Source organism: Moschus berezovskii, chromosome 4 (genome assembly GCF_049115385.1).
Source record: "Moschus berezovskii isolate FMDL1 chromosome 4, NW_MosBer_1.0, whole genome shotgun sequence".
Taxonomy (NCBI): domain Eukaryota; kingdom Metazoa; phylum Chordata; class Mammalia; order Artiodactyla; family Moschidae; genus Moschus; species Moschus berezovskii.
The window spans coordinates 20277090-20299949 of record NC_142463.1 but is presented as its reverse complement, the minus strand read 5'-3'; the positions used below and the strand labels follow the sequence as shown (position 1 = coordinate 20299949).

The window sequence follows — 22860 nt, the reverse complement described above, 5'->3', positions numbered from 1 at the left end:
GGGTCGTGAGTGGTCCAGCGAAGGGCTCCACCCGGTGCCTGACTGACCGGCTGTTGAAACAAGTTAAAGGAGGCTCTCACACAGGTGGTTGGGTGTAGGTCGGTCCGGGGACCGGGAGCAGAGCCCACGGGTCGTGTGGTTCGAACGGGGCACCTTCCCCCATGCGTGGAGCGTTGCACACGAGCGTCGTCAAGACTCTGCCAGAGCGCTCCTACTTTAACTTTGCTCTTCGGGTCGGAACGCTCACCTGCGGCTCTCTGGCTCCTCTCCAGGCGTTCCGGCTTGTTGGTGATTGAGTAGCTTGGTTTACGGGTTATTTTTTCTTTATCTTCTTAAATTAGAGCCACGGGCTTTTGTTTTCCAGTGATGGAAAAATCTAAGGGGAAAAAAAACGTGTGAGTCAAATGTGGGGTATCTGAGGAGAAAAGAAGAGCTTTAACCCCGCACCCCTGCCCGCTGTGTTCCGGTTCCCCTTGGTAGCGAGGTGTTTTCGTTGATTTAGTTTGTCTGTCCAGCCCCTACCGACTCCTCCCTACCTGGAGAAAAAAGCTTGTCGATCTTTAAGTGTTTTAGTGAGGACTTTTTCTGTTTTATATCTACCTCTCCCTACTCCCCGTGAAACTCAAACGCTGAATCTAAAATGGCTGTAGCTTGGGGAAGTGCCCCGAGCTTAGTAATTTAAATACGTTAACAAGTCTTGAATTCTTAGTTATTTTTCCTTAGTTGTTTTTCAACAACTGGGTCTTTTGATCCTACTGTTGTCTTATCTTGAAGAGTTTTTGCTAGGTGAAAACAAAGGTGAGGCTAGTTTGCTTACTCCAAAAGTTTACATAAGAGTGGGTGCGGTTTTTTTGGTAGTTGCTTATAGTTTTGAAATTGTGCTGTGGTGTTAATTTTATCAGCCAACTTTGTGCTGTTAAGTTGGTTTGTCATATTTGTTAAAATACTTGCTCTTAATGTTTATTGCTAATCTGGGAAAAATAAAGTTTATGGTGGCTCATGTTTTAGTTTAGTAACAGAAGTCACATTCTGTGTAATTCCTTCCAAAAAGTATAGTGATTGGTCTTCAATAGACTTAGATTTGCAGTTTGGTCGATTGCTGGCTTTTTCTAAGGTCTTTTATATTGGGACATGTATCAGAAGAATGTAAGACAAATGAAAACAAACTTTAAGTGGAGTGCCTGATTGTTGTGCCCTTTCAAACAAAAGGCTGTTTTTTTGTTTGCTGCTTAAAAAAACCCATTAGATCCAGAGGTTTAACTGAAAACAAAAGGGCATAGAATGGAAATCAAAAACAGTTAACTTCAGTATTTGGGAAGATACTCCAGTTTCAAGTTGAAATCTGTCTAAAAGATAAAATAATAAAGTGCTAATTGTGAGTGGGACATTTGGAATTAATAGGAAAATAAACTATTTTACTTCATCTTCCTTCCCTAGGGAGTCAATTTCAATTTACCTTTCCACATTCGTTCAATACAAAAGTTTACTTTTGTCAACTCCCCTAGGATTTGTTGTTGTTCTTAAATTATTTTGGTGGTTTTACAGAAAAAGCGTTTAAAGTGCTTTATAGAAATTACAAGTCAGTTGCTTTGTGTTTTGCTTTTGTTGACTGCTGAACCCATAAACTTGGGTGAGACCCCCTTTTTTTTTAAGGTTCTCAAAACAGTTTGTACATACTGATACAAATATTCTTTCAATTGATTCTGAATAGTATCTTACCAAAACTCTTGAAATTTGGTGGGGGGGTGTCGGTGTTAGGAAGCCATTTTTATTTTGAATGAATTCAGCTTGGTTTTCTTGTCAGTGGCCGTTTAGTAGTTTGGTTGAGGACAGCACATGCAGCCATTTTAATAAGAAATCTGGGACATATTTCTGCTTGTAATTAATATTTAAATACTTAGATAAAACATAACAATTTTGAATCGTACTTCCAACAAATAGCGTATCTTTGTTTTATGATTAAAATATAAAGTGTATGCACTTAGTAATAGGAGTAACTAATGTGCCAGAGGTTTACAGTTGCTTGAATTGCTTTATATTTTTATTAGTTTATTCCTGTGAGGTAGATATTGTTTTATTCCCATTATTTTAGTTGAGGAAAATAAATTCAGATATTCATCCAACTAGTACGTATTTAAACCTAAGCAATTTTTTAAATATCCCAACTGAAAAAGTAGTTTGTGGAATAGGCAAATTGTGGTATGTATTTATGGTTTTTTAAATAACTGTAATGGGGAGGGAATCTAGGTAATACTAAGATGAAAAACTTGAATGAAGTTTTGGCTTTCCCCATTCATAGAAAGGGACTGCCCTGGTGTCTCAGACAGTAAATCTTCTGCCTACAATGCGGGAGACCTGGGTTCGATCCCTGGATCAGTAAGATCCCCTGGAGAAGGAAATAGCAACCCACTCCAGTACTCCTGCTTGGAAAATCCCATGGATGGGGGGGCCTGGTAGGCTGCAGTCCATGGGGTCGCAAAGACTCAGACACGGCTGAGTGACTTCACTTTCTTTTCTTTCATACATAGAAAACACACTACTTCGTAACTGACCATAGTTGCCATTGTCTGCAGTTTGACATGTGGTTGTGCCCAGAGGTAGCTGCCCAAGTCACTTCAAAATCAGACTGATTTTTTTATTTCCCACTGGATTTCTGCTCAAAACAAAAGTGGCTACGATCAACCTTGAAAAATAATTCAGTGAGATGAGCTAAACTTCTTTTGTCCACGGGTATATCTTAAGTAATGAGGTAAAATATTGCTCATGTTATGAACTTTACAGGTGATTTCAAATATACTCGGCAAATATTTAAAGGCATCTAATAGTTATTTTTATTTCCTGAAGCAAATAATCAGCCTTTTGGTTGGACTTCTTGGCAATCCAGTGATTTAAGACTCTTCACTTTCATTGTAAGGAAACCTGGGTTTGATATGTGGCTAGAGAAGTAAGATCCTGCATGCAGCATGGCATGACAAAAAATAACAGTAATAATAAAAATTATTTATTATTTTAAAAAATCGACCTTTAACTGATCTGTTGGACACGTCAGTTTTCAAACAAAATGGTTCAATCATTCTTTTTAGAAACACTTTAAGAAATGTTGGAGGCTATACTGTCTTGCCAGTTTCAGCCTGTTAAGGTCTAGGAATGCCTAGATAACTATAAAACATTCCTACCACCCAGGAACTTGGTCGTTTAACAGATAAGCACAAAAATATTCACAGGATAACAACACAGAAAGCTGTCTTAAAGGAGTTAATTTTTAACATAGTCATTAAGCTTACCTTCCTTTTCTATAATAAAACTACTTTGCCATATATTAATCAGATGTCAGACAAGAGGATCATCACTATGAACAAAGTTTTTGTGCACTTTTCTGAGTAGCAGGTCTGTATGTGTGGAATAAGTTGGTTGTGTTTTTGTCTTTTGTCTTTTAAGAATTAAGTTTGATTATACTTTATATTGCAAACTCTGGTTTCTGCTGATTATAAATTTGAAAGTGTTAGTCCCTCAGTCATGTCCGACTCTTTGTGACCCCATGGACTGTAGCCCACCAGGCTCCTCTGTCAGTGGAATTCTCCAAGGAAGAACACTGGAGTGGGTTGTCATTCCCTTCTCCAGGGGATCTTCCCAACCTAGGGATTGAACCTGGGTCTCCTGCATTTCAGGCATATTCTTTACTGTTTGAACCTCTAAAGATTATATATTTAAATATCATTATATAAAAAAGTTTTCTGAATTACTGCTGTCCTTGAAGTTTACAAGTATGTTGAAAAGTTGGTTTGGGGGTTCTTTCCGTTCCGTTCCGTTCCGTCGCTCAGTCGTGTCCGACTCTATGCGACCCCGTGGACTGTAGCCTACCAGGCTTCTCCGTCCATGGGATTCTCCAGGCAAGAATACTGGAGTGGGTTACCGTTTCCTTCTCCAGGGGATCTTCCCGACCCAGGGATCGAACCCGGGTCTCCCGCATTGGAGGCAGACGCTTTAACCTCTGAGCCACCAGGGGGTTCTTTAGTTAGTTAATTAAAAGGTAGAACTATTCCAGTGTTCCAGCTATGTGCTTATGAATTATTAGCTCTGCTTTCTAATTAGTCTTAACCAGGTATGGTGGAAGGATAGTGAGAACCATTTATTGAAGGCTTCATAAGCTAGAGGGTGTAACAGTCCATTATATATATATATGTATGTATGTATGTATATATATTCTTGTTACTCCTTAAAACACTTGTTTAAATAGGTGATATTAATGCTTCTATACGTGAGTGTACAGAGGATCCAAGAAGTTCAGTGGTTTGCATAACATAGTGAGAGGTGGGACAGCTGTCTGATTCCGAAGCTGGATTTTCACCACATCATGTAGAGAGATGGCATGGTGGTATGGTGGTCATAGTGCCCTTGGTTTGAATCTCTGCATTACCACTTAACGCTTTGAGACTTTGGTAAAGTTTTAGTTATGATTTCTGCCTGCTTCTTTGTTAAATGGTGGTAACAGTACCTTCTCATAGAATTTTTGTGGTAAATAAATGAAATAACATTTGTATAGTTCTTAATACAATGCCTGACCATTGTAAGCACTTCATAATTGTTAGGTAAATTTCTCAGAATTGTCTTTACCTTTTACTCATTGAATTAAATTGTATGGAATCTGAACAGATGGTTGCACATGGGCTTTTTGGTGTTCTTTTTTTCCTTTTCTAGTTATTACTTTTCTGTTGACTTCTCTTTATTTGAATCAGTATCCAACTACACACTGTAGTTGACTGATATTCTCTTAAGCCTCTTAGTTTGTATGTTTCTTCTTGGTTGTTTCCCTTGTACTTTGTTGAAGAAACCAGGTTATTTCTCCTGCAGTTTCCCACATTCTAGATTTTCCTGTAAATTGGTAGCCTTTTTTTTTTTTTTTCTGGTGTGTTCAGTGTTTCTCATATCATTTTCTCACAATTTCTCTGTTGAACAGCATAGAGTAATTGTATGAGATATTAACCTTCCTTCAACATGGTTGTAAAATGAAGTGTTTGTTTTGGTCCACTGCCCAACTCATTGTTAACTTTTCCAGGTAGTTTGTTTCTTGTCCTTTTTTTCCTACCTAGTGTATATTTGTTGTATTATAAAATTGAGCTAAGTATGCTGGGTTTGTAGTGGTTTTGTCTTCTTTTTTGGTTACTAGTGAGTAGTTTCCTCAGCCTGTTTGGTCTGAAAATTTCTCTTCTCAAAACAGCGTTTTTTTTCCTGTTGTTTACTCCCCGCCCTGTGTGTGTGCGTGCAAGCCAAGCTGCTTCAGTTGTGTCTGACTCTGTAACCCAGTGGACTGTAGGCAGCCTACCGGGTACCTCTGTCCATGGAATTCTCTGGGCAAGAATACTGGAGTGGGTTGCCGTGCCCTCCTCCAGGAGATCTTCCCCACCCAGGGATCAAACCCACGTGTCTTATGTCTCCTGCATTAGCAGTCAGGTTCTTTACCGCTAGTGCCACCTGGGAAGCCCGTTTATCCCTCCTCGGTTCAGCTCAGTCGCGTCCCACTCTTTGTGACCCAATGAATCGCAGCACGCCAGGCCTCCCTGTCCATCACCAACTCCCAGAGTTCACCCAAACTCATGTGCATTGAGTTGGTGATGCCATCCATTCATCTCATCCTCTGTCGTCCCTCCTCCTGCCCCCAGTCCCTCCCAGCATCAGGTTCTTTTCCATTGAGTCAACTCTTCACACGAGGTGGCCAAAGTATTGGAGTTTCGGCCTCAGCATCAGTCCTTCCAATGAACACCCAAGACTCATCTCCTTTAGGATCAACTGATTGGATCTCCTTGCAGTCCAAGGGACTCTCAAGAGTCTTCTCCAGCATCACAGTTCAAAAGCTTCAATTCTTTGGCACTCAGCTTTCTTCACAGTCCAACTCTCACATCCATACATGACCACTGGAAAAACCATAGCCTTGACTAGACGGACCTTTGTTGACAAAGTAATAGCTCTGCTTTTTTTTTAATTCCTCCTAGTCCTTAACTGTTAAGCATTACACCTATGGAGTACTCACTGTAAACAAGACCCTTTTTAAATTTCCCTGAGAAAAGCATCCAGGCACTGTTCTTAACACTTTGCGTATAGTATTCACTCACTTAATCATTGACTTTCCAACAATCTCCAATTACAGATAAGGATTTGAAGCAAAAAGAGGTGAAGTGACTTGTCCAGAGTCACGCAGCTAGTACATGGCAGAGCCAACCAGATCCAGAGTCTGCTCTTCTAACTTAAAAGTAATGTTTGGGTTTGAGCCAAAAATTTATTCTTGAGAAGAGATTTTTAAATATGCTTGTACATAAAACTAATCTGCTTAGTTATCTGACTCTTACAGCCGGAATTTAATGTGTCAGATTGCATCAGGTGATAAATATACTTTTGTAACATAGTATGTTTCATAATGTGTTTGTTTATTTGGAGCTGTTGTGATTTAAGTAAATTATATTAGTGGGATAGTATATAGGTATGTTTGCAGCAGGTGCTTGTGACCTTTTAATAACAAAATGTTGGAAAGGAGATAGCTACCTGAGAAAGGTTGCAAATTTTAGTCTAAAAATTTTATCCTTTGTGAAATTACTTTCAGGAAATGTTTTTTGGAGAGTGAATCAGAAGGCACAATGATTAAAATTTGTTACTAATGGGAAGATTTATATGTTGAACATTCTAGTAATTGAACTTTAAAGTTTTTCTTTGTTTCTTTTGTCTGTTTACCATTTAACCCTGTTCCAATATTGCCTTTTTGTGAAACTTGGTGAGAGTGGAAGCTGGAAAAGGACATGTAACTTGTTTGCATACACACATATACTTTCTTTCCCAGGCCCGGGTAGCTGTGACCCAGCTGTGCCAATCAAATACACTTGACTGGGTACTTGAATCTGGAGTGAGAGAGATACAAAGGAGCAAGGACAGTTTAGAATTAATTCTGTTGACTTATGGCAGTGGCATGCTAACTAGTGGGCAGTTTTCTGAGAGACTTCTGCCTGTGATGTGACTTTGGTTGGTGGTTTTGACTGCTTAACTTGACCTGATTTTTTACAGGTTTGCCAAATGATCTTTTTTTTTTTGAAACTCTCAATATCCTGTTGATAAATTTCCTATTCTGCTAATGATACCGAAACCGGATTTCTTTTTTTTCAACCAAGGATCCTAATTTGTAAAATTGACTAATAATAATATGCTCCTTCTAAAAGATATAGTTACTGCCTCTATTTAGAGTGGTCTCCTAACTCAATAAGTAAAAAAATCCATGAATATCTTTTTTAAAGACAAACCTAGACAAGAATTTTCCCTTTTATCCACTCCCAATTCTTAAGAGCAGTCATTCTCATCGTTTTTAAAATATATGGGATAAGGCCTGGACACTGTTGATTTATTAAAGCCCCCCATGTGATTCTGTCTTTAATTGTTTTATTTTAAAAAAAACAGTGAATGTGCTGTGTAGAATATTAGAGTATACAGATATGTGAAAATAAAAACTTGATATTCCTGTCATTCAGAAATCACTACTGTTATCTTTTGGTGCATCTCCCCCCTCCCAGATCTTTCTCTAAGCACATATATGTAAGTTTTTACTTTTATTTTACTAAAATGAGATCAGTTTACAGCTTGGCTTTTTTTTAAACTGGGTGATACCCATGCTGCATGTTCCTTTCCTTTGGTATGCAGGTGCTATTCAAATTTCCCCAGCTGATAAAAAAAAAATGCTACTTCTGGCTATCCAAACTAATATCTGAACCAGGACCTTGTTCATTGTAACCCTTTGTTTAGGGAATTTCTTGGCAGTCTAGTGGTTAAAGTCAAGTCAGGTTGCTCAGTTGTGTCCAACTCTTTGCGACCCCGTGGACTGTAACCAGGCTCCTCTGTCCATGGGATTTTCCAGGCAAGAGTACTGGAGTTGGGTTGCCATTTCCTTCTCCAGTGGTTAGGGCTCAACAATTTCGTTCCGTGTCCTGGGCTCATTCCCTGGTTGGGAACGAAAATCCCACAAGCTCTGCAGCGTGGCCAAAAATAAAGTAAGAATAAAAGTAATTTAAAATGCACTTTGTTTAATTTGTCTTTAATCTAGCTTTGTAGTTTAGTTGCTAAGTTGTGTCTGACTCTTTTGTGACCCCATGGACTGTAACCCACCAGGCTTCTCTGTCCATGGGATTTCCCAGGCAAGAGTACTGGAATGGGTTGCCATTTTCTTTGCCAGGGGATCTTCCTGACCCAGGGATTGAATCTGTGTCTCCTGCATTGGCTGTCGGATTCTTTACTACTTGTACCACCTGGGAAGCCTTTAACCTAGCTTAGTCCTAATTTTTCAGTGATGCCGACTTTGAGGCCGGAGTGGTTGTCCTGAGAATGCTTTTGTACAGTTGCAGTCTTAAGGTATCACTTAGTTTGTTCCTTTTGTTTCTGTATTTATTTCTAAAGTTACAGATAAAAGCTTGACGGATTTATATCTAAACATTTTGGTGAGAATACATCATAGCTCTATCTCATTTTGCATCATGTCATAATGCACATAATACCTGGTTGACCTACCTTCAGTAGTGTTGAGGTTGATTTCTTGGATTAAGGTGATAATAGTTGGGTCCATATATTAAACAGTAAGTTTTGCCACTTGCAACAAGAAACTAATTTGAGTGTTGCTACTTTGTACAAGTTCCTTGTTTTAGTCCTTGGACTAATTTTTTAAAGACAGCTTTATTGAGATAGAATTTACATAACAAACTACCCACTTTACATGCACAATTTAATGGGTTTATTATTATTATTATTATTATATTCACAGTTGTATAACCATCGCTACTATCTAATTTTAGAACATTTTCATCACCCCAGAAAGAAGTCTCATGACCATTATTATTCACCTCTTCAACCCTAAGCAGCCACTAATCTCCTTTCTGTCTCTGGAATTGCCTGTTTTGGACATTATATATAAATAAAATTATGCAGTATGTGGTCTTTTGTGTCTGACTGTTTCCGTATTTTTCTCTTTTTTTGGCCATATAATCTGTTGTATGAATATTCCACATTTTGTTTTTTTACTCATCAGTTGATGGGCATTTGCATTTTTACCTCTTTGCAGTTGTTAGTAATGCTGTTATGAACGTTCATGTCTTGAGTTTTTGTGTGGATATATGTTTACATCTTTCTTGGATCTTTCTAGAAGTGGAATTGCTGGGTCATATGGTAACTGACTTTTTAAGAAACTGTTTTCTGAAGTGACTCCTTGGACTCTTGGGTATCTTGAGAGAAATCTCTATTCATATCCTCTGCTTGCTTTTTAATTGGGTTGTCTTTTTACTATTGTGTTGTAGGATTCTTTTTTAATTAAAGTTTGACATTTTATTTCAGGTGTTTTAAGATAATTTTATAATTATAGCAGATATCACAAAATAAGCAACACAGTTAGTCTAGTTAACATTTGTCACCATATAGTTAACAGAATTTTTTTTCTTGTAATGAGAACTTGCAACTTTTAAATATGCACTGCAGTATAATCAACAGAGAGGCCTGGCGTGCTGTACTCCATGGGGTCACAAAGAGTTGGCCACAACTGGGCGACTGAATGACATAATTAACTGTGGGGCTTCCCTGGTGGCTCAGCAGTTAAGTATCCACTTGCCATTGCAGGAGATGCAGGTTTGATCCCTGGGTAGGGAAGAGCCCCTGGAGAAGGAAATGGCAAACCACTCCAGTATCCTTGCCTGGGAAGTTCTGTGAACAGAGGAGCCTGACTGGTTGTAGTTCGTGGGGTTGCAAAGAGTCAGGCATGACTTGGCGGCTAAACAAGAACATAATTAACTATAGTCACCATGCTATACCTTTTATCCCCATAGCTTATTTATTTTGTAACTGGAAGTTTGTACCTTTTGACCCCTTTAACCATTTGGCCCACCCCACCCCACCTCTGGCAATTACCAGTCTATTCTCTGTATATGAGCTTGGTGCTGCTTTTTTAGATTCTACATATGAGTGAGATCATAAAGTATTTGTCTCTCTGTGTCTTATTTCACTTAGCCTTGTACCCTCGAAGTTCATCCATATTGTTGAAAATGGCAAGAATTCATTCATTCTTATGGCTGAATAATATTTCAGGGTGTGTGTGTGTGTGTACATGCATGGGGGTGCATAACTTTTCTAGTTAGTGTTTTCCTTTCCTTTGGAAAACTTTCAGAAGTGGAATTGCTGGATCATTTGATAATTCTGTTTTTAAATTTTTGAAGAACCTCCATACTGTTTTCCACAGTGACTGCAATAGTTTACATTCCAATGAACAGTGCATAAGGGTTCCCTTTTCTCTACATCCTCGCCAGTATATTGTCCTTTTTATAATATCAATAACTATTGTCATAGGTGTAAGGTGATACTTTATTGTGATATTATTTTGAGTACAAGTCCCTTACATAATAAGTGATTTGCAAATGTTTTCTCTCTGCGTTGTCCTTTCACTTTCTTGACTGTGTCCTTTGAAGTACAAATTTTTTAATTTTGATCAGGAAGTTCAATTTATCTTTCCCTAACGTAAAATCTTTCCTTTTCTCCTTTGCTTTTTGCTTCTCTTCTTTTCACAGCTATTTGTAAGGCCTCCTCAGACAGCCATTTTGCTTTTTTGCATTTCTTTTCCATGGGGATGGTCTTGGTCCCTGTCTCCTGTACAATGTCATGAACCTCCATCCAGAGTTCATCAGGCACTCTATCAGGTCTAGTCCCTTAAATCTACCTCTCACTTCCACTGTATAATCGTAAGGTATTTGATTTAGGTCATATCTGAATGGTCTAGTGATTTTCCCTACTTTCTTCAATTTAAGTCTGAATTTGGCAATAAGGAGTTCATGATCTGAGCCACAGTCAGCTCCTGGTCTTGTTTTTGCTAACTGTATACAGCTTCTCCATCTTTGGCTGCAAAGAATAGAATCAATCTGATTTCGGTATTGACCATCTGGTGATGTCCATGTGTAGAGTCTTCTCTTGTGTTGCTGGAAGAGGGTGTTTGCTATGACCAGTGTATTCTCTTGGCAAAACTCCCTTTGCCCTGCTTCATTCTGTACTCCAAGGCCAAATTTGCCTGTTACTCAAGGTGTTTCTTGACTTGCTACTTTTGCATTCCAGTCCCCTATAATGAAAAGGACATCTTTTTTGGGTGTTAGTTCTAAAAGGTCTTGTAGGTCTTCATAGAACAGTTCAACTTCGGCTTTTCTGGTCTCATCACTTCATGGGAAAACCGTGGAAACAGTGTCAGACTTTATATTTTTGGGCTCCAAAATCACTGCAGATGCTGATTGCAGCCATGAAATTAAAAGACGCTTACTCCTTGGAAGGAAAGTTATGACCAACCTTGATAGTATATTAAAAAGCAGAGACGTTACTTTGCCAACAAAGGTCCGTCTAGTCAAGGCTGTGGTTTTTCCCGTGGTCATGTATGGATGTGAGAGTTGGACTGTGAAGAAAGCTGAGTGCCGAAGAATTGATGCTTTTGAACTGTGGTGCTGGAGAAGACTCTTGAAGAGTCCCTTATACTGCAAGGAGATCCAAGCAGTCCATTCTAAAGGAGATCAATCCTGGGTATTCATTGGAGGGACTGATGCTAAAGCTGAAACTCCAGTACTTTTGCCACCTCGTGGGATGAGTTGACTCACTGGAAAAGACTCTGATGCTGGGAAGGATTGGGGTTGGGAGGAGAAGGGGACAACAGAGAATGAGATGGCTGGATGGCATCACCGATTCGATGGACATGAGTTTGAGTGAACTCCGGGAGTTGGTGATGGACAGGGAGGCCTGGCGTGCTGTGATTCATGGGGTCGCAAAGAGTCGGAGATGGCTGAGCGACTGAACTGAACTTAAAATCACTCTTCTGTTTACTTTTAGCTCTTATACTAAGGCTTTTGACTCACTTATAGTTAATTTTTGTGTTGTTGTAGTGGACATCAAGTGATTATTGCACCATTTGTTGAAAAGAAAGGCCATTTTTTCCCCCGTTGATATATCTTGGCTTCTTTGTTAAAAATGATTTGGCCATACTTACTAGGTTTACTTCTGATTTCTTGGTTCTGCTCTATTGACTACTATGTTTATGCTTATGCCAGTATGCAGAATTGAAGCCCTTATATATGTTCCTTTTTGATTATATATCTTTGTGTCTTTCATCCTGATTTTGGTGTGGTCATTCTCTTGCAATTTTAAGTAATTTTGTTTTCTTTGACTGTATCCCAAAACTAAGGCTTCCCTATTAGCTTAGCTGGTAAAGAATTTGCCTGCAATGCAAGAGACTCCGGTTTGATTCCTGGAATGTTCCCCTGGAGAAGGGTTAGGCTACCCACTCCAGCATTCTTGGACTTCCCTGGTGGCTCAGATGGTAAAGAATCCACCTGCAACGTGGGAGACCTGGATTCAGTCGCTGGGTTGGGAAGATCCTCTGGAGGAGGGCATGGCAACCCACTCCAGTGTTCTGGCCTGGAGAATCCCCATGGACAAAGGAGTGTGGTGGGCTACAGTCGATGGGGTCATGAAGAGTCAGACTCGACTGAGTGACTAAGCACTTCCCAAAACTATCTGATACTGTTATTCCTCTTTTGTTTTTATTTTTTGTACTCATTTTTTAAAACTTTATATGGTATCATAGTTTTTAATTTTAACAACTTTTTTATTCTATTTTGTGAGAGTTATCCATTTTGTTTATGCACATCTATAATGTGATCATTTCCTGCTGTACAGCATTGTACAAATCCACAATTTAATCAGTCTTGTGTTGTTGTTTAGTTGCTAAGTCGTGTCCAGACTCCACAGACTGTAACCTGCCAGACTCCTCTGTACCTGGGATTTCCCAGGCAAGAATACTGGAGTGGGTTGCCATTTCCTTCTCCAGGGGATCTTCCCAATGCAGGGATCAAAGCTGTATCTCCTCATTGTCAGGCAGATTCTTTATCATTGAGGCACCAGAGAAACTAAATCAGTCTATTGGTGGACATTTAGGTAATTTAGTTTTTTGTTTACTGTATACAATCCTGTAGCAAATATTCTTACACACTTTGTCTTACTTTCGTGTATGGTTAAGATTGGGTGGGTCATAGATGTTTTACAGCTTCAATTTTGTATTTGTCAAACTGTTTTCGAAAGTAGTTGTATAAGTTTACACTCACACCAGCAATATGTGAAAATTTCTTGTTGCTTTATATTTTTATCAGCACTTGATAGTTTCAGGATTTGTTTTTGCCAGTTTGGAGAGTGTGAGATAGTACCTCATAATTTTACTCAGGTTTTGAAAGTATGAGTTTATAAGTAATTCTGAGTAATATATTCAGTTCAGTTCAGTCGCTCAGTCGTGTCCGACTCTCCGCGACCCCATGAATCACAGCACACCAGGCCTCCCTGTCCATCACCAACTCCCGGAGTTCACTCAAACTCATGTCCACAGAGTCGATGATGCCATCCAGCCATCTCATTCTCCGTCGTCCCCTTCTCCTCCCGCCCCCAACCTTTCCCAGCATCAGAGTCTTTTCCAGTGAGTCAACTCGTCGCATGAGGTGGCCAAAGTATTGCAGTTTCAGCTTTAGCATCAGTCCCTCCAATGAACATCCAGGATTGATCTCCTCTAGAATGGACTGGTTGGATCTCCTTGCAGTATAAGGGACTCTCAAGAGTCTTCTCCAACACCACAGTTCAAAAGCATCGATTCTTCGGCGATCAGCTTTCTTCACAGTCCAACTCTCACATCCATACATGACCACGGGAAAAACCATTGCCTTGACTAGACGGACCTTGGTTGGCAAAGTAATGTCTCTGCTTTTTAATATACTATCTAGGTTGGTCATAACTTTCCTTCCAAGGAGCAAGCGTCTTTTAGTTTCATGGCTGCAATCACCATCTGCAGTGATTTTGGAGCCCCCAAAAATAAAGTCTGACACTGTTTCCACTGTTTTTCCATCTATTTCCCATGAAGTGATGGGACCAGATGCCATGATCTTTGTTTTCTGAATGTTGAGCTTCAAGCCAACCTTTTCACTCTCCTCTTTCACTTTCATCAAGAGACTTTTGAGTTCCTCTTCACTTTCTGCCATAATATATTATGTAGTGCTTTATTGAATTTCAGAACACTCAATTATCGCATGCATGTCTCTTATGGGCAGGGTAATATGTTAAGTATACAGTTATATTTTTTGACAGATAACTTGGTCATCATTGAGTTTGTGCTAGAAATAGAATTTTTTTGTTTGTTGGATTCCTATCATGTAATAGCAGACCTTATCAGTATTAATACTCTTGCTAGTATTACTTAACAGACAGAAACACAGTGAAAGAAATCTTAAAGGTGTATCATATCTCTTTTTGGTTCTTTGAAAGATCTGCTCAAATTTCATGTTTTAGAAGTTGTAGGTATGAGTTAATCTCCTGAAATTAAAAAAAAATAAAGTAGAATATGACCCTGGGCTCTTTCCTCTGATGAAATAATAATGTGAAGGTTAAAAATTAAGCAAGGCACCTGTAACCTTGGAGTTCTCCTTATTAAGGACTTGGGAAAGAAACTAATGCGCAGTTAACAAATGAGTTTAGACTATTGTAGGGTTTCTCGGTCCTTTGGAGGAATTGAAAGTGGTAGACATTTAAACCTAAGTAGTAGTCTCTTCAAATCATGAGATTTGGAAAGGAAATTTTAGGGCCAATGAATATCTTGAAGATATGCAAAGTCAGTAGTCTTGGACCCTGCAGTTTAAGGAATAAGAAATGTTTAAAGAGAGGTCTTAAGAACAGTTAAAGGAGATTCTAATGGATATAGTTGTCAACATTTCTTAAATAAATAATTATTTAATGGTCATCCTGTCTGTACTAAGAGATTACCCCATTTGCTGTTAATCCCTATCAAGCATAGGGAAATAAATATATAAACAGGTAAATAATACATGGTGATGGATACTTGAGTATAGGTATGTGCATGATCTAATGCTTCATGAAGTAGAGATTTAAGTCACCCACTTAGAGGTGAGAACTGAAGACTTAAAAATGAATGAGATGGTGAAGAGATTCCAAAGAAACAAAATGTGCTGCATCAGAGCTTTTAGATAGTGGTTATATTTACAGAGCAAAAGAAAAAGAATAAGAAAAGAAGTAATCACAGAGTAGGGAGAAGAGCAGGCTATCTTGATGCAATGGATGATTGCCACTCATGCTGCTCCCTGACAAAGGTTAAACCAGTCCTTTGTGAATATTTTCAGTGTGGATATGTCAACTTTCCTGTCTCTTTTCTTTCCTTCCTAGCATGAATGAGTTGCATAGGAATAGACAAAGGAACAAGTGGAACAGAACTCTAGAAACAGATCCATGCATATGAAGAAACAATTTAAAAACCACTTCAGTATACTTTCCTTGAGAACCCCATGAACAGATCAAAGGGCAAAATGATAGGATACTGAATGAGGAATTCCCCAGGTCAGTAGGTGCCCAGTATGCTACTGGAGCTCAGTGGAGAAGTAACTCTAGAAGGAATAAAGGGATGGAGCAAAAGCAAAACCAATACCCAGTTGTGGATGTGACCGGTGATAGAAGCAAGGTCCGGTGCTGTAAAGAGCAATATTGCATAGGAACCTGGAATGTTAGGTCCATGAATCACGGCAAATTGGAAGTGGTCAAACAGGAGATGGCAAGAGTGAACATAGACATTCTAGGAATCAGCGAATTAAAATGGACTGGAATGGATGAATTTAACTCAGATGACCATTATATTTACTACTGTGGGCAGGAATCCCTTAGAAGAAATGGAGTAGCCATCATGGTCAACAAAAGAGTCCGAAATGCAGTACTTGGATGCAGTCTTAAAAACGACAGAATGATTTCTGTTCGTTTCCAAGGCAAACCATTTAATATTACAGTAATCCAGGCCTATGCCCCAACCAGTAACACTGAAGAAGCCGAAGTTGAATGGTTCTATGAAGACCTACAAGACCTTTTAGAACTAACACCCAAAAAAGATGTCCTTTTCATTATAGGGGACTGGAATGCAAAAGTAGGAAGTCACGAAACACCTTGAGTAACAGGCAAATTTGGTCTTGGAGCACAGAATGGCTGGAGTGCTGTGATTCATGGGGTTGCGGAGAGTCGGACACGACGGAGCGACTGAACTGAACTGAACCCACGGCTTACAGGATCTCAGTTGCCTGACCAGGGACTGAATGTGGACCATAGCAGTGAAAGCCTAGAATCCTAACCACTGGGCCACCAGAGAACTCTGAGCTGACTTTTTAAATCAGTGAAGAAAGAATGGTTTGGGACGTTTGGGACTGGTTACTCAGGCAGTGTAAAAAAAAAATGAAACTGAACCTGGACCTCATACTGGATACAAATCAGTTCCAACTGATTGATGTCTTAAATGTGAAAGGCAAACTATAAAACTAAGAAGATAATGTAGGTAAATTCTTTGAACTCTAGGGAAGAAAGACTTTTATACCTTAGATTAAAAATAGGTATCTTAGGGACTTCCCTAGCAGTCCAGTGGTTAAGACTCTGTGCTACTGCTGCAGTGGACACCAGTTCAATCCCTGGTTGGGAAACTAAGATCCCACATGATGCATGGCGTTCCCCCCCGCGCCCCAAAATAATCATGTGTTGATCAGCAATTTTGACTACATTTTCTTTCAGCTTTTTATTTAAAAATTTTATTGGAATATAGTTGATTCACAACTATTTCAGGTGTGTTGATTACATTTAAAATAAGAACTTATGTTCATCAAAAAAAAAACAAAACCATGAAGTTGGAAAAGATACTTGAAACACTATAATCAGAAGATTGGGGTCTGTTGTATTCTCTTACTTCAGATAAGAAAAAGACCAGCTGCTGGAAGAATGGTAAAATGATAAGAATAGATAATTTTACCAAAAAATGAAACACACAGATGATATATAGATTAAATGATGCAAAGACTGTGGTAGGTCATCATTTTATACCCACCAGCAGAGCAGAAAATTAACTGCCAGTCTAGCCATACCTAGCTTTGTGAGAATGTGGAACAGATGGAACTCTAAAAATAACCACTTCTGCTGGTGTAAATTGGTGACCTGATTGAAAAGCAATATGGCATTACCTTGTGAAGTTGAAGATGTACTACCTATTAGTCAGCAGTTTCTTCATTTATTTATTTGTGCATTCAGCAGTGAGTGCCTACTATGTAAGATAATGTTCTTTGTGCTTTGGTTCAGTGGAAGATGTTAAAAATTTATAGGTGATCAGTCCTACAGAAAAATGTTACTTAACAGAATGAAAACAGATTGTTCTCAGGTTACTTCTTGTTTTTCACATTTTTGAGTGAAGTTCCAAAAGTGTTATGTATGGTTTGTTAAGTCAGTGCCACTGCATTCTTTGAGTCCTTCTATATTTACCGAAATGATTTACAAAAAAATCATTTGTCAATCCATCATCAGAAGTAATTTTTATGATCTGTTAGCTGAGAAATAGGTTACATCCTTTTTCAGTTCTGTGGTATAAGCAGATTGTAAACTATCCTATCTATGAGATGATGTTGCATTCTAGGAAATATGCCAAAAGCTTGTCCAATTACTAAATTGTATCTGTTGAGTTTCCCTGTGGTCTGTTTTGCTGAAACTTTCGCCTCAGGTTCAAAGGATAAAAGAATAAGCCACTCATTATATACAAATAAATAATACCAATATTTATTAGAGCATTATCTAGCTTACTTTCAATATACTAACATTAAAAGAAAAGAGAACTAGAAACAGTAGAAGATACATCACCAAATTAGTCTTTTTTTCAAATTGGGTTTTGACAAACAAATTGTGTTTTAACAAACTCAAACAGTGCTGAGAAGTCATGTCACAGCACATCTGGAGACCCAGTTGGGAGAAGGTCCCAGTCAGCCGGTCAGTTCTGTAGGTGACTGTAAAATTGCAGTTCACAATTCCCAAGTATAATCCTAGGACGCAAACTTATAGCATCATCAATCTGAGAGCAAACTGAAGCTCTGATTTATTTTCATGAGTAAAACTTCAATTCAGTCAAACAGTCGTGTTTGATTCTTTGTGACCCTATGGACTGCAGCATGCCAGGCTTCCCTGTCCATCACCAACTTCTGGAGCTTGCTCAAACTCATGTCCATTGAGTTGGTGATGCCATCCAATCATTTCATCCTCTGTCGTCCCTTTTTCCTCCTGCCTTCAACCTTTCGCAGAATCAGGGTCTTTTCCAGTGAGTTAGTTCTATGCATCAGGTGGCCAAAGTATTTAAGTTTCAGCTTCAGTATCAGTCCTTCCAACGAATATTTAGGACTGATTTGGACTTCCCTGGTGGCTCAGACGGTAAAGCGTATGTCTACAATGCGGGAGACCCGGTTCGATCCCTGGGTTGGGAAGATCCCCTGGAGAAGGAAATGGCAATCCACTCCAGTACTGTTGCCTGGAAAATCCCATGGACAGAGGAGCCTGGTAGGCTACAGTCCATGGGGTCGCAAAGAGTTGGACACGACTGAGCGACTTCACTTCACTTGCTTTAGGATGGACTGGTTGGATCTCCTTGCAGTCCAGGGGACTCTCAAGAGTTTTCTCCAACACCACAGTTCAAAAGCATCAATTCTTTGGGTGCTCAGCTTTCTTTATAGTCTAACTCTCACATCCATCCATGACTACTGGAAAAACCATAGCTTTGACTAGACCAACCTTTGTTGGCAGAATAATGTCTCTGCTTTTTAATATGCTGTTTAGGTTGCTCATAACTTTTCTTCCAAGGAGCAAGCGTCTCAATTTCATGGCAGCAGTCACCCTCTGCAGTGATTTTGGAGCCCAAGAAAATAAAAGTCTGCCGCAGTTTCCACGGTTTCCCCATCTATTTGCCATGAAATGATGGGACCGGATGCCATGATCTTAGTTTTCTGAATGTTGAGATTTAAGCCAACTTTTTCACTCTCCTCTTTCACTTTCATCAAGTCTCTTTAGTTCTTCACTTTATGCCATAAAGGTGGTATCATCTGTGTTTCTGAGGTTATTGATATTTCTCCCGGCAGTCTTGATTCCAGCTTATGCTTCATTCAGCCTGGCATTTTGCATGATGTACTCTGCATAGAAGCTAAATTAGCAGGGTGACAATATACAGCCTTGATGTGCTCCTTTCCCAGTTTGGAACTAGTCTGTTGTTCCATGTCCAGTTCTAACTGTTGCTTCTTGACCTGTATACAGAGTAAAGTGGTCTGGTATTCCCATCTCTAAGAATTTTCCATAGTTTGTTTTGATCCACACAGTCAAAGACTTTGGAGTAGTCAATAAAGCAGAAGTTGTTTTTCTGGAACTGTTGATTTTTCGGTGATCCAGCAGATGTTGACAATTTGATCTCTGGTTCCTCTGCCTTTTCTAAAACCAGCATGAACACATGGAATTTCTCAGTTCATGTACTGTTGAAGCTTGGCTTAGAGGATTTTGAGCATTACTTTGCTAGCGTGTGAGATGAGTGCAATTGTGTGGTAGTTTGAACATTCTTTGGCATTGCCTTTCTTTGGAATTGGAATGAAAACTGACCTTTTCCAGTCCTGTGGCCACTACTGAGATTTCCAAATTTGTTGGCATATTGAGTGCAGTACTTTCACAGCATCCTCTTTTAGGATTTGAAATAGCTCAACTGGAATTCCATCACTTGCACTAGCTTTGTTCGTAGTGATGCTTCCCACCTGACTTCACATTCCAGATGTCTGGCTCTAGGTGAGTGATCACACCATCGTGGTTATCTGGGTCGTGAAGATCTTTTTCGTATAGTTCTTTTGTGTATTCTTGCCACCTCTTCTTAATATCTTCTGCTTCTGTTAGGTCCATACCATTTCTGTCCCTTATTGTGCCTATCTTTGCATGTAATGTTTCCTTGGTATCTCTAATTTCCTTAAAGATATCTCTAGTCTTTCCCATTCTGTTGTTTTCCTCTGTTTCTTTGCATTGATCACTGAGGAAGGCTTTCTTATCTTTCCTTAGTATTCTTCGGAACTCTGCATTCAGATGGATATTGGATGTATCTTTCCTTTTCTCCTTTGCCTTTCACTTCTCTTCTTTTCTCAGCTATTTGTAAGCCCTCCTCAGACAACCATTTTGCCTTTTTGCATTTCTTTTTCTTGGGGATGATCTTGATCACTGCCTCCTGTACAGTGTCACGAACCTCTGTCCATAGTTCTTCAGGCACTCTATCAGATCTAATCCCTTGAATCTATTTGTCACTTCCACCGTGTAAACATAAGGGATTTGATTTAGGTCATACCTGAATGGTCTAGTGGTTTTCCCTACTTTCTTCAATTTAAGTCTGAATTTGGCAATAAGGAGTTTGTAATCTGAGCCACAGTCAGATCCCAGTCTTATTTTTGCTGTATAGAGCTTCTCCATCTTTGGCTGCAAAAAATATAATTGATCTGCTTCGGTATTGACCATCTGGTGATGTCCATGTGTAGAGTTGTCTCTTGTGTTGTTGAAAGAGGGTGTTTGCTATGATCATTGCGTTTTCTTGGCAAAATTCTGTTTGTCTTTGCCCTGCTTCATTTTGTACTCCAAGGCCAAATTTGTCTGTTATTTCAGGTATCTCTTGACTTCCTGCTTTTGCATTCCAGTCACATGTGATAAAAAGGACATCTTTTTTGGTGTTAGTTCTAGGAGGTCTTGTAGGTCTTCATAGAACCGTTCAACTTCAACTGCTGCAACAGTAGTGGTCGGGGCATAGACTTGGATTACTGTGATATTGAATGATCTGCCTTGGAAGTGAACAGAGATCATTCTGTCATTTTTGAGATTGCACCCAAGTACTGCATTTCGGACTCTTTTGTTGACTATGAGGGCTACTCCCATTTCTTCTAAAGGATTCTTGCCCACAGTAGTAGATATAATGGTCATCTGAGTTAATTTCAGCCATTCCGGTCCATTTTAGTTCATTGATTCCTACAATGTCCACTTCTGGCATCTCCTGTTTGACCACATCCAATTTACCGTGATTCATGGACCTAACATTCCAGGTTCCTATGGAATATTGTTCTTTATGACATCAGACTTGACTTCCATCACCAGTCACATCCACAACTGGGTGTTGTTTTCGCTTTGGCTCTGTCTCTTCGTTCTTTCTGGAGTTATTTCTCCACTGTTATCCAGTAGCATATTGGGTACCTACCTGCCTGGGGAGTTAATCTTTCAGTGTGATATCTTTTTGCCTTTTCATACTGTTCATGTGGTTCTCATGGCAGGAATTGTAAAGTGGTTTTCCGTTCCCGTCTCCAGTGGACGGTGTTTTGTCAGAACTCTGACAAAACTTGGAATGTTGTCAAGCCCAGGGCTTGGTTGACCAGCCCCCCTCCAGGGTGTCAACAATCTTAAGATTCATCTGGTATCTTTTCTATGCTGCTGCAAGGCTTGCACTCAGACCACAGTCAGAGCAGTGTCCAGGCTGGTTAGAAGCAAGGTTAGAGGCCTGCTCTTCTTTGTCTCTGAAGCCTAAACAAGACTATTTAACTTCCCTAATATGGTGCAGCAGTTAAGAATCTGCCTGCCAATGCAGGGGAGATACCAGTTTGGTCTCTGGTCTGGGAAGATCTCACCTGCTGTAAGGCAGCTAAGCCCATGCGCCACAATTGCTGGAGCCTGTGTGCCCTAGAGCCCATGTTCTGTAACACCTCAGTAAGAAGCCCACACACTGCAAGTGTAGCCCCCACTCATCACAACTACAGAAAGCCCCTGTGTAGCAGTGAAGACTCAGCAGAGCCAAAAATAAAAATAAATAAAACTTTAAAAGATAAAATATGCCTATTACTTTTTTATTTAAAAGCAGTTTTTATGGAGCCAAAATTAAAACAAGATTGGCTAAAAATTAGACACTGCATATTTTAGAGTTTTCTCGCAGATTATTAAAAAAAATTAAAACTAAACATCAGTAGTATTGTAGAGGTAACTTTGGAGTTGTCGTATATAATATAGATAGAATAGAATTTTCATTTTGTGGTTGAAGGTTATGCTTTGATTAAATGAATTTAAATGACAAGTCAGCATCTGAGAGGGAGAAATTATTTAAACTGAAAGTTGTTTTTTTGTTTTTGCTTTGTGGTTTTTTGTTTGCTGTTTATAAGTTTAGGCCATTGTGTCCTAGATTGCATTTTGGGAATATTTGTATTGCCTAATATGTAGATGTAGTTTTTAATCAATTCATTTTGCTAAGAACTTTTTTTAAGCAGTAAAACACTTTTAAAAGTCTTTGTAAATTATTAGTCTGTGGTAGTGGTGGTTTAGTCACTAAATTGTGTCTGACTCTTTGTGACCACATGTCATAACTCACCAGGCTCCTCTGTCCGTGGGATTTCCCAGGCAAGAATACTGGAATGGGTTGCCATTTCCTTCCCCAGGGTATCTTTCCAACCCAGGGATCAAACTCACGTCTTCTGCATTGGCAGATTGATCCTTTACTGTTGAGCCAACAGGAAAGCCCAAGTATGTGGTAGGAATGAGTAAATGTGCAGTGAAATACTGATATATGATGGTGCATAAATGAATATGGATTTATAGTATCAAATCTTTCAGCAAAAGTCAGTTAAAATGTTTCTTCATGTCTTGAATAGCTATTCAACAAAATATAATACAAATCCCCAACATATGTCTAGTATGTTCCCTTTTCATGTTTTCAAACTTTGTAAGTTCCTTTTATTCAGATAGGTAATGTTGATCTCTTAAGAGTAAATTTTTAGGATCTTTTCACCCTCGACAACTTGTAATCATGCAAAGCATGTAACTGGGACATATTTTAACGCAGCTAGGACACAGTCTTAGACACAAGTAAATGAGCCCTTGCTGAGCTTCACAGTAGATTGATACTTCCCAAAATTCAGGGGCATTGCTATGATTCTTTCACTTGGGTAA

General features: G+C 39.2%; 1 protein-coding gene across 4 annotated transcripts in view; it reads left to right on the top strand.

Moving 5' to 3' along the window:
- The window catches only part of GPBP1L1 (GC-rich promoter binding protein 1 like 1), a 63419-nt gene that overhangs the window by 823 nt on the left and 39736 nt on the right, over positions 1-22860 (top strand). The window lies entirely within an intron of this gene.